General features: G+C 42.0%; 1 pseudogene; it reads left to right on the forward strand.

Moving 5' to 3' along the window:
- Nucleotides 1-4,907: 4,907 nt before the first annotated feature.
- LOC122732890 lies at nucleotides 4,908-6,347 on the forward strand (annotated as a pseudogene).
- Nucleotides 6,348-13,216: the final 6,869 nt, after the last annotated feature.

The raw sequence follows: 13,216 nt of genomic DNA on the forward strand, positions 1-13,216 counted from the left end.
TCCCTCAAAGCTAATTAATCTATCCACATTAAAAGAATAATAATAATTTCTGACGAGAGGAAAATAGATGCTATATACTGATTCTCTCTTATTTATCTCGTCTTAAAAGTCCTGCTTTGGTTTATGAGAGTCTTTTAAACAGATGAATGAATAATGTACAGAAAATACATTTAAATGGCAGTGTCTGTCTTGTAAGATTTCAGAGTCATGAAATGTTAGAACTGAACAGGAATTTAGACTGTGGAACATGGGATGTTAGAGTCAGGAGAGATGTTAGTGATCATCTTCCCAACATCCTCCTTGTATGTATAACTTTGTGTCCATATCAGAATGACCCTGGAGATGGAGACACTTTCTCAAATTCACCAACTATTGATGCCATGGGACTGGTGATACTGATACAGGCTTACATATAGGTCAGGAAATGGAGGCCTGGAGAGGCAAGGAAGTGGCCTGAATTGATAGCAGGAATGAAAACCCTCAATGATATTTTTTTTTGTTTTTGTTTTTTGCAGGGCAATGAGGGTTAAGTGACTTGCCCAGGGTCACACAGCTAGTAAGTGTCAAGTGTCTGAGGCTGGATTTGAACCCAGGTACTCCTGAATCCAGGGCCGGCGCTTTACCACTGTGCCATCTAGCTGTCCCGTAATGATATTTTGTAGAAGAATAAAACAAATAACTCATTTCTCTAGCACTAGAAAGTTCACCCAGGCAATTTCCTCATGGTCCTTTGAGCAAGGTAGCACATATATTATTGTTTCTATTTTACAAATAAGACTACTGAGTCAAAAGAAGTATCGGAGCCAGGAATTGAACCCAGAACCACTGCTTATTCCAATCCTGCTGCTCTTTCCACCATCCTATCCTGTGTTTGGAAGCAGTAGATCAGTTCCATTAACTACCAGTTGATTGAGTTTTTCCTGTGTGTACTGGAGTGAGGCTATGGAGAGACAACAGATATAGAAATCCACAATCTCTTTGGAGGGTTGCATAGTGGTTAGCCAGCCTCCCAAGATGTCAGGAAGACCTGACTCCAAATTCTGACCCTGACAAATCACTTTACTTGTTAGTACCCTTCTAAAACAGTAAATTACTGAAGAGCTGCCAATTTGCATCTGTGGAAAGAATTTCCACACTTGAGTTCTTTAAACTGATGAAATCACATCAGGACCATATACACATATGTATATACATATTTTTGTATATGTATATATGAATAATGTAAATATATGCATATTAAAAAGATAACTAATGGTATAAAATAGTAGAAGAATTCAAAGGAGGGCAGGATCACTGTGTACCAGTTGGGGAAGGTTTTCCTGAGAAGGTGAGAGCTGAAACCAAAGCAGTCCTTAGATAAGCCGGGGATTTTGAAAGAGCAAGGACTAGTGGCTTACAATAGCAAGAAAGATGTCTGTTTAGCTTTAATGTAGAAGGTTTTCCATTCAGGTCACTGGTCATTGATAAAGTTATTTTGTTTTCAAACTAAACACTCTCTTTCCTCCAAGGATTGGGAAGTTTGTATAAAGAGATACAGTATTTTGCCTTCTCTCCTGTAGATCTTACCGGCCGTATCATTAAATGAATATCATGCTAGGGCTCTTAAAGGAAAGCTGAAACATAATCCAAAAGATATCCTAACCATTACAGCTAACTTCAAAGAACTATAATTGATGACTGCAATCATTTTTAAAAGCCCAGTGAATAGCCCTTTAAAAAGTGGGGGGTTGGGGAAGGGACAAACAAAAAAACAGTTAAATGACAAAAATTTGAGTCTGGTAGTTTCACAAGGGTGGCAAAGGCACCCTGGGAATGTCCCCCAGTCTTCCAGCCTTGAAAGTCAGGACTATTCAGACCCAGTCCCAAAGATGGAGGCCTGAGTGACCCAATCTGGCATGCACTTAAAGGATGGGAGAGAAGTCCCAGAAGTCAAGTGAGTTAACATATGTGAAGCAATTTGCAAATCTTAAAGCATTGTATAAATGCTAGGTGGCCCATTGGCTAGAGCGCCGGGCCTGGAGGCAGGAACACCAAGAGCCATAGGGGAATAGATCAACACACCCTTTGCAGCAGCAATGGCATCACTGACTTAATTGTAGTCCAGAACTAGAAAGGGAAGGAGGCAAGGGCAGCACAAAGGGTCTGCCAGAGATGTCCTGGGAACAAAGGAAGCATGGCTGGAGCTGTCCTGGTTGATACAATAGGCAACATAAGGCACCAATCAGGACAGTGGGGGCCAGAATGGGAATGCTGGAGAGGCCAAGGTTAAGTCCTCCAGGGCATGAGAGACTGACTAATTAGATTTTTCTTTCTAGTGTGACTGTATACACTGTGATCTGGGGCAAGGTAACAAGCTTGGTCACAGATGATAAGACACCCAGACACCCTTTGCTTTCTTGACTTCCTTCCTCACATGGGCAGCTATCCAAGACAGCAACTAGACACAGATAGAAGGGTAGCGCTTAATTTTGAACCACCTTCTTTTCATTTCTCTACTGCTCACTGGAGTGTTCTATCCCATCTCTTATCTAAATGTCCTATAACAGTTTCCTCATCTGTAAAATGGGGGTTATAATAGAACCTCCTTCCGAGGGATTTTGTGAGGCTCAAATGAGATAACGTGTTAAATGCTCAGCACAGTGCCTAGCACATAGTAGGTGCTATTTAAATGCTAGCTATTATTATTATTATTTATTATTATTTCTTCATTTGTTTATTTGTTTATCTATCTATCTATTTATTTAGTATGGTTCTTTCTCTGAGCTAGTTTCACATACCAGCAAATGCCAATATAGCTTCCATTCCTTATGAGTTCCTGGCTAAACGCAACTTTAGCACTTGTGGAAATATTTCCATGCCCCCTTGCATGATGCCCCTACATGCTCCCCCCCATCTGAGTACCATCAACAGCAGAAACAGTATCTCCAGCCAGCTTTGAGCTCAGATGTTGACCCTGAATTCCTAACCACATCAGCTTCCTTGAATTCTCATCAATAAGCACATGCTGGCTGGAGGCTTTGAGGTCTCCTGTAGACCAGCCTGGAACTATCAGCGCTGGCTCAACAGAAGTAGGTCATGGCAACCAGGGAAAGGAGATAGATTCACAAAAGTAGAATGTCAAATACAACTGGCATGGTATATGTGAAGGCATGATGACTTGAGAACCAGGCTCTCTAGTGTCCAATCCTGGACCTGCCAGTAAGTAGTTGTGTGATTTGGATAAGTCAATTCACATTCTGGGCCTCATTTTCCTCGCTTGTGAAATGAAGGTTGATCGGATGATCTCCAAGGTCCCCTCCAGTTAATGACATTCTCTGAAGTTCACTTGCATTGTCTCATTGAATGAAACTGTAACCCTGTCTGGAAAATCATGGCAGCCCTAAATAATCTTGGAGTGGGCCAGTCACAAACAATGGAATTGCTTCTACCCCATTGTGAATCCCAACAAAACTGAAAGGTGTTTCAAAATTGGGAGTAGGTTTTGTGTTTCTTTTGTATTCCCCATAGGACCTTAGAGTCTAGAATGGTTCAGTAAGAAGATCACTGAAGGAAAAAGACTTGGGTTGGAGGCTAGCTGACTAGCAGTGACTAGCATTTCGGCCTTGGAAAATTCTCTGCTAGGGGCTTTAGCTACCTCATGTGTAAAGGAGAAGGGTGGGTTAGATGACGTCTGAGGTTATTTTTTTGATCAAATGTTCTAGCATTGCGCAAGGTATACAGCAGGTTTGCAAAAGCAAGCTCATTTAACTAGAAGAAAAGTTCCCAATGGATTTGTTGGGTGTCAGAGAAGGCCAAAGACAATATCTTGTGGACTCAATGTAGAAAGGACTGTTGGACCTGTCACATCCTGGGTCTGACATCAGCCAAACCATTTGGTAATCATTAGCCAGAAAACTGTCTGAGGTCCAGTGTTTGGTGTGACTGCTTGAACTCCTTTCTTGAGTTTTGAGTCATTTATAAGATTATCTTTAAGAAGGGATGCCATTGTGGAAATTGAAAGTATAGTCACACCTGAAGTGAATTATTCTGATAATGTCTTTACACTGAACATTAGAGAGTGCTTTTGGGTGATACCAAAATTAGCCCATCATTTAGTAATAATATTAGCTTACTTTTATATTATTATTGATTTAATTATTAATGTTATTTTATATTATTATTAAAATTTCATTCACTTATTAATTTCAAATAATTTTACATACATTATCTCATTTGATCCTCACAATCCTCTTTGGTATATATAAAAAAAATATTACTATCTGCATTCCACAGATGAGAAAAATGAGACTGGGAGACAGCATAGCATAGTGGGTGGAGTGTAGAACCTGCAGTCAGGAAGATCCCGGCTCAAATCCTGATACTAGCAGTGTGACCCTAAGCAAAGCCCTTAACCTTTCTGAGCCTCAGTTTCCTCATCTGTAAAATGACAGTATTGTACCAGGAGTCCTCTGAGGTCCATTCTAGCTCGGAATCGATGATTTTATGATTCCATGATGTTTGGTGATTTGCCTATAGATCTATAGCCAATAAGTGTTTGAGGTAGGAGTTAAACTAAGGGCTCTTCTCATTTTAAGTTGGGAACACTTTCTAGTGTATGATTTTGCTCTAGCTATTCATACCCCTCCCTCCCAATTATATTAGCCCATAATGCTGAAAAAGAATATAGCTCGATATCTTAGTTGCCTTGTATGGCCTTGAGGATACTATTTTCTTTTTCTTTTCTTTTCTTTTTGTGTGTGAGGCAATTGGGGTTAAGTGACACAGGTAGTAAATGTCAAATCCAGTCTGAGTCTGGATTTTTAAAAAAAAAATTTTTTTTTGGAGGCGGCGGCGGCAGCAGCTGCGGGGGTGCCCGAGCGGCTGCCTCTCCATCCAGCGGTCCTTCCTTCAGTCACTCACCCTCCATCATGAGCACCAAGCAGGTCACGTGCCCGTATTTCGTGCATGGCGTGTATCGTGAAGGGAGCCAGTGCTTGTTTTCACACGACTTATCAACAAGCGAGCCATCTACAATCTGCAAGTTCTGCCAGAAAGGCTATTGTGCCTATGGATCTCGTTGCAGATACAACCACGTGAGGCCAGCATCTACAGCCAGCAGTGGAGAAGCAGGGGCCGTGCCCCACAGCCTGCCTTCACCGATTTTCCACAGTCCATAGCCTCATCCTGATGTGACTGCGTCTATAATGAAAAGCAGCTCACAGGAACCTGGCAATCCAGAGAAAAGAAGGCTGGTGCTTAGAGACCGGAATCTGTGTGGCTTAACTGAAGAAAAGACCAAGCCCTGTGCCGTGAATGACCTGGGAGGTTGCAGTGACTGAAAGGATAGCATGGAGATGAAGCCTCACTCCTACTTAGAAGCAATCCGGAGTGGCCTGGATGATCGGGGAGCTGGGAGCTCTGACAGTAACGCGCAGCAGCTGTGCCCCTATGCAGCCGCCGGCGAGTGCCACTTTGGTGATGCTTGTCTCTCTCTCTCTCTCTCTCTCTCTCTCTCTCTCTCTCTCTCTCTCTCTTTTTTTGCGGGGCAATGGGGGTTAAGTGACTTGCCCAGGGTCACACAGCTAGTTAAGTGTCAAGTGTCTGAGGCAGGATTTGAACTCAGGTCCTTCTGAATCCAGGGCCGGTGCTTTATCCACTGCGCGGCCTAGCTGCCCACGCTTGTGTCTATCTCCATGGGGATGTTTGTGAGATCTGTAGGCTGCAAGTCCTGCATCCTTTCGACTCAGAGCAAAGAAAGAGGCAGGAGAAGCTCTGCATGGCAGAGCCATGCATGGAACATGACATGGAGAAAGCCTTTGCTTTCCAGGCAAGTCAGGAGAAAGTATGTAACATCTGCATGGAGGTGGTCTATGAGAAACCGTCAGCCTCGGAGAGGAGGTTTGGGATCTTCTCCAACTGCAACCTCGCATACTGTCTGTCCTGCATCTGACAGTGGAGGTGCGCCAAGCAGTTTGAGAATCCCATCATTAAGTCCTGTCCAGAATACCGGGTAATAAATGAATTTGTAATTCCAAGTGTGTACTGGGTTGAAGACCAGAATAAGAAAAATGAACTGATTGAAGCATTTAAGTAGGGAATGGGGGGAAAGACCTGTAAATACTTTGAGTAAGGCAAGGGGACCTGCTCCTTTGGAGGAAAATGCCTTTATCTCCATGCCTACCCAGAAGCTTCTCAAACAGCTCAGTTCAGAAGGCACCGTAAGGTTCTTCAGTTCTGTCTGGCTTTGGGATTTTATTAAGGACAGAGAAAGCCGGCACATCCCAGCTACTGAAGAAGATGATCTAACCAAACTCGGTGACTTTTTCATGCACCTTTCAGGAGTGGAAGAGTCTGCCTGGAATCCTTGAGAGTGAACTGAAGCACCCTCCCAGCCCCACCCCCTTGCCATAGCATACCATAGCATACCATACTATACCCTTAGGCTCTCTGCCAGACCAGGCCTGTGTATTTAGAGAGGGTGTGCTGCAGAGTTTTACATTTGCTACAACAGTAGTTGATGTGTCACTTGGATTAAGTGAGGTTGTGTTAAACCTTTGTCTGATCCAGTCTCCATTATTACAGCAATGGAAACATTGAAGGATAAAAAATAAAAAATTAACAGAAGTAAAAAAAATTTTTTTTTACAGGGCAATGAGGGTTAAGTGACTTGCCTAGAGTCACACAGCTAGTAAGTGTCAAGTATCTGAGGCCCTGAACTCAGGCCCTCCTGAATCCAGGGCCAGTGCTCTATCCACTGTGCCACCTAGCTGCCCCCCTGAGGCTGGATTTGAACTCAAGTCCTCCTGACTCCAGGGCCAGTGCTTTATCTACTGTGCCACCTAGCTGCCCCACCTTGAGGATATTATAAGATCATTAGTAGACCACAGTGATATAGCTGCATTGCTCAGCCTCCCAAATTTGACCTACTGTCTGAGCTACAGTTATCCCTTCCACATTGCGGGGGGTTAGGGGAGGAAAATCCCAGTAAAGTGTTTTTGGCCCTCCCTTCATACCAAAGAAAAAGTCTGAATAATTAGGGTTTTAAAAGATAAATTTTTTTAAAAAAATTAAAAGATAAAATATGTTGATATTACAGAACACTATACATATATTTTATGCATTTCTGAATGTCTAAACTTTCTGTGTCATCTGCTGGCCTTTGGGTGTTATCTGAGGCTTCTGCAAATCTTTCCAAAAATTCCTATTTAATTTCTTATGCTAAAGGACAGCTAAGTGGCAAAGTGGATAAAGCACCGACCCTGGATTCAGGAGGACCTGAGTTCGAATCCAGCCTTAGACACTTGACACTTACTAGCTAGTGACTGTGACCCTGGGCAAGTCACTTAGCCCTCATTGCCCTGCAAAAAAAAAGAAAAGAAAAAGAAAAAAGAAAAAGAATGTGATTAATTTATTATGCCAAAACCACGATGGGAAAAGTCTCAGTGTGGAAGGGATAACTGTACTCAAGAAATGGTTACTCGCTATGGGGTCTTGTGTATACCTCCTTCAGTTAAGACGATTTTTACAAAGGGTGGCAGTCAGATCTGGGGTCAGCTTTGACATTTATCCAGGATAAGACATGGTAGTTGGAATGGTGATGAGTATGGCACCCAGAATGCCAACCACTGATTACATTGCCTTGATGTTGCTAACAAAGTAAAAAGTCAGTCTGTTTTTGGCCTCAAACCTTTTCCCTACTCTGTTTACACAATCATCCTGGAGCACTGAAGAGGAGGCAGGAGAGTTGGGTCTTAAGCCCAGCTCTGGCATCAGCTAGGTATGTGACATTAGACTGATCACTTCCCGCTTGAGAAAGGACCTCACTTTACCCTAGAACACAGTCAACTTGGGATCATAGGCTTTCAGACTGAAAGGGAGCTTTGGTGTAATCTTGTCCAAACCTCCTCATTCTATAGAATTGAAAACTGAGTCCTAGAGGGTAAGTGACTTGCTTTATATGGAAGAAAAGAGACTGAACATGGGCATTCTGACTCCTGATCCAGGGTGCTTCCTTCTAAAATGCCCTTGCTCTTGAAAGGCAGGTTGAACTAAATGACATCTAAGATTCCTTCTAGACCTAAAAAAGCTTTCATTCATATATTACCTCAGCTTCCTTCGAAGGACTTTTGGTCAAGATGTCTGGCTGAGTGGAGGCAGATTGCCCAATTCCTACGTATTTACTGCAGAAACTGCCTTCCCCCCCAGAGTTCTCACTAGACTAAATAATTATCAAGAAATCAAATGAACAACTACAGAAAATTATTTTTTCCACCCCAAAACTGCCCAAGATGTCAGGCAGAAGCCTGAGGGCAAAAACTAAGGGGAGCTGCCAGCAAAGTCAGTGCCAGTGCATGGTGGTGTACAACTAGAGACCAATTAGGGCATTTATAGCCTGCAAGGTTCTATGGAAGCTATAAGAGCAGCAGGCTCCCTCAAGAAAGCCCTAGGGTAGGGATACTGGAAGCTTTAGAGAGCAGCAGGGACTCTAATGTCCCTAATACTTTGTCCTGAAAGGCAGGGGAAGGCAAGATCAAACAGGGCCCACCACATCACCCAAAAGTGCAGCAGGTGGAAGATCCTGGCCCTGGCACAAAGCCCCAATTCGGGAACTAAAGTAGAAGATAGGTAGTAAATCAAAGAAGACATAGCTTATTACCAGTTTCCTTGGGAGGTAGAGACAGGAGCATCTTTTTAAAAGACTAGTAGGGCAGCTGACCCAGGTCTTTCACATTTCAAAGTTTCCTGATATTTGAATATGTGAAAATCTGAAAGTATTGGGCACTTCCATGATTTTCATGAATCTTGAAGCTTCACTGTATGACTTGGATAAGTCAACTTGAGTTTTGCCATAAATGTTTTCCTTCCTTCCTTCCTTCCCTCCTCCCTTCCTCCCTCTCACTCCTTTCTTTCTTCCCCTCTCTTTCTCTTTATTTCTTCTTTCCTTCCTTCCTTCTATCCTTCCTCTCTCCCTCTCCCCCTCTTCCTTCCTTCCTTTATTTCTCTCTCTTTTCTTTTCTTTCTTTCTTTCTCTATTCCTGTCTATATTTAGATTGCAGATGAACTCTACCTATCCTTCACAAAGTCTCTGACCGTTGGACACTTTCATCACTACAAATAATACCACTGCTGCTTAAGGGAGCACCTTTTATTTATACCATAGCATTATTGAATCAAAGAGTCATAGGATTGGAAAAGGCAGAGTGCTGGACTTTATATTTGTCCTCATTAAATTTAATCTGATTTACATTTAGCCCATTGCTTTCAATTGTCAAGAACTCTTAGATTTCTGATTCTATGTCAAGGGTTTGAGCTCTCCTTCTTAGCTTCATGTCATCTATAAATGGGATAAACATGTCATCCATGCCTTCATCTGAGTGAATCTGTGAACAGCACAGAGTCAAGCACAGGTCTCCAGGGTGCTCCACTAAAGCCTTCCTTTCACATTGGCTTTGATTTGTTAATGACTACGCGTGGGGACTGGTCATTTAACCAGTATGTAATGCCTCTAACTCCAGTGTGACCTAGCCCACATCTCTCCATGTTGTCCACAAGGTTAACACATTTTGTCAAATCCTTTACCAAAATAAAAAACTAATAACTGTCCAAAAAAGAAACTTAATTCAATTCAATGATATGAATTAAACATGGTATAAATGCCAGATGTGACAATAATATAAAATATTACATAAATATATTAGAGAGATACAAAATAGAGTGTTAAGTGAGATCTGAGAGGGCATAGTACACTGTCTTGGGACATAAAATATGCAAAAATAAAGGAATTTCATAGATAATTAATTATATGTTCTAGGGCCAGAAGAAACTCGAAAGATCATCCAGTCCAAACCCTCATTTTATGGGTGAAGACCCTGAAGTACAGAGAGGTTGAATCTTTAGAGCTGGAATTTGAATCCAGGACTTTTGCCTTCAAATCCATTGTTGCTTCTTCCATGCCATAAGAATTCAATTTTTCAATACATTGAAAGAGAGAAAAAGACCCTGAAAAGTGTCCAGTCTCACTCCGGCAGTGACTGACACCATAATTACCAATTGGCACCTTTCTCCTTTCTCAGACTTTTTCAATCTCCAACCTTGGCATCCTCCCCTCCTCCCCTCTGGGCAGATACAGAGACTAAAATGTCTGACCTTCTAACATAAAAGAAATGCAAAAGGCCAAGCCGGCTCCAATGGCAAATTCTTCCCTAAAGCATCCCACTCCAGTCTTTGCTTTTTAAGTTTTTCTCAAATGATTTTCCAAGCCAGCAGATTTAATTACATGACATTAAGGGAAATTGGTGCCATTTCTTTATTACTTTTTGTAGCTGAAAAGCAATTACTTAGCAATCACAGATAGGCCTCGTTGCGTGTCTTGGAGGCCAGAGGCTTTGACAATTATTGCACAGAACCAAAAACTGGCTTTGAAGATTTTTTTTTCTCTTCTACTTTTTGTCTTTTTTTTGTGTGTGTGTAGCATGGAATTGTTAAAGGGGGAACTAGTGGTAGAGAATAGAGTGTGTTCTTTTGTATTGTGCTGAGTTAAATCCCTCTAAGTGAATATTAGCTGATGGAGTTGTGTGTGTGATCCTTGGCCAAATTTTCATTCTTTTATTGTACAATGGGCAACATATTTTCAGTTCTATGCTATCTGGATACCCGAAGGGCGTAGGAGGGGCAGAGGAAGATGGTGGCAAGGATAGTCCCTTATTGTTCTATATCCTTCAAGGTCAAATCTGTTTTTTAAAAAATGATCTTTCCACTTCCCCTCAATTTTGCTGTCATTGGTCCAAAGCCAGTCTCTTGCCTCAACACTTTTCAATTCCTTCTGGGTCATCTTCTCTATAGCTGTACTGGTGTAACGCCTAGAAAGCTGGTCTTGGAGTCAGGAAGACCTGGATTCAAATCTTGCCTACGAGACACCAGCTGTGGATCCTAGGCAAGTTATCTCTCAGCCTCATTTTCTTCCTTTCTGAAATGCTAACAGTGATAGTACTTACCTCACAGGATTGCTGTGAGGGTCAAGTGAGAAAACATTTAAAGCACTTTGCTCATTTTTTTTTTGTGGGGCAATGGGGGTTAAGTGACTTGCGCAGGGTCACACAGCTAGTAAGTGTTAAGTGTCCGAGGCCGGATTTGAACTCAGGTACTCCTGAATCCAGGGCCGGTGCTTTATCCACTGCGCCACCTAGCTGCCCCCACTTTGCTCATTTTTATGTGCTATATCAGGGATTCTTAATATTTTTTGTGTGTCATGGACCCTTTGGGTAGGTTAGTGAAGCCTGCAGATAGATTTCTCCGAATCATGTTTTTAATTAATGGAAGGAAATGCTAAATTTCAGTTAGTGGTCAGTGAAAATAAAGATGCAATTTGTTTCCTATCCAACTTGACAGATTCCCCCCCTGAAATCTACCTATAGACCCCTCGAGGGTCTGTGGATGCCACAAGCTAAGAACCCTTGTGCTATATAAATTTGAATTATTGTTATTATTATTCACCAGGGCTAGTTTCATGCCTGGATGAATCAGACAACTGTCTGAAATTATGCTACATAGGTTCATTGAGAAAGGACTGGTATTTCTTCCAAATCTTTATAGAGCATCTGGCCAGTGCTGGAAATTCTACAATTAATACTGAGAGCCATCATGTTGAGAATGTTGGAGCTGAAAGGAACTTTGAAGCAGAGGTGTAACTTGAAATCTTTGTGTCTGGAGTAAGGGGAAAATAAGATGGGGTGAGGATGGGGTCCAAGTTTGCCCTAGGACTTCTAGATCCCCATACTGCCGAAGGGCTGACTGCTTTGGGTAGGGTGGAAGCAGGGGAGATGTCAGTGTGGGCTGTAGCCAGGGATGTGACTATCGTGAGAGTTATTAGGCCTTCTAAATGTTGGTGTCCCATAGCAAACTAGCAGTCATTCTACCTTAGATATAACTGCTCTAGAATTATCTAGCCCAAACCTCTCATTGTTACATAGGAGACAACTGTAGCCCAAAGAGTTGACAAGTCCAAGGTCAGACAGCAAGTAACGACCAGACTCAAAGTCTACTTCCTCCATGGAGGCTTCCCTAACCCTTCAGGATGGTAAGAACTTTTCCTATGGGACTTCATGTAATATTTTGGTTTGGAGCTCTCTGATGCATTCCTCAAAGAATATTGTGTAAAAAACCGTTTCTATACTTGTATTTTATCTGCTCCCACTCCCCGCCCTCCCATGAGAATATAAGCTCTATAAGGACAGGGACTGTATATTACTATACTTTGAATTCCTTTCAGTGGCTAAAAGAAGGCTCTTTCCTGGAGGGGCCCCTCATTGGGGAAGCTAGATTAACACTCATGATTCCAGTGAATAATACATAAAAATAGCATTCCAACCTGAGACTATGGAATATAGTGAAAAGTGATATGGAGTTACATGGCTTGAGTTCAAATTCTGGCTTTGCCATTGGTCTGAACTTAGGAAAATAACTTTCTGTTTCTGAGCCTTGGTTTTCTCATCTATAAAATGGGAATAGGAGAGGTAGTATGGTAGAGTGCATATAGAAAGCTAGCCTTCTTATAGAAAGAATTGGGTTCAAGTACTAACTCTGACACTAACTCTGGGTGAGTCACTTAAATTTTCAGAGTGCCAAGCAGTTCTCTGAGTCTAGAAGTTAAAAAGCAATGTTCTAGAAGCATTGGTGGAGGGAATTCCCACACTATGATGTTTCTATATTAATGAAATCAAAGGTACAGCTTCACACACACACACACACACACACACTCATAGGTATAATAATACCTGAACTACCATCTTCATAGTTTTGGCATCAGTTTAGCACTTTTTAAGCTGTAAAACAGAAATGTGGGTGAAACTGGGTAGTGCAGAGAGTATTCAAAGAAGGGAGATAATACTGCTGTGGGCACCTGTGGTTAGAGATGCCTTCATGGAGGAGACAAGATTTGAAAGGGTCCTTGGAGGATGGGTAAGATTAGGATAGATGCAAAGTAAGGAGGGAAGAAAGAATCCCAGAGCTAGAAAGAAACAGAGACCAACTTTCACTTTACAGATAAAGAAACAGAGACATAGAGAGGGAAAGAAATTTCAGGCTACCATGAGCAAAGGCAGAATCATAGAATCTCAGCTGCGGAAAGGATTTCAGGTAGCATAACTTGGACCTGAACAGGGATTTCTGAAAAATAGCCATCCATCTGACCTCTTCCACAGAACTTCCAGTGATGGTAAATGCAATCCAAAGGCAAAGG

Source organism: Dromiciops gliroides, chromosome 6, assembly GCF_019393635.1.
Source record: "Dromiciops gliroides isolate mDroGli1 chromosome 6, mDroGli1.pri, whole genome shotgun sequence".
Classification (NCBI taxonomy): domain Eukaryota; kingdom Metazoa; phylum Chordata; class Mammalia; order Microbiotheria; family Microbiotheriidae; genus Dromiciops; species Dromiciops gliroides.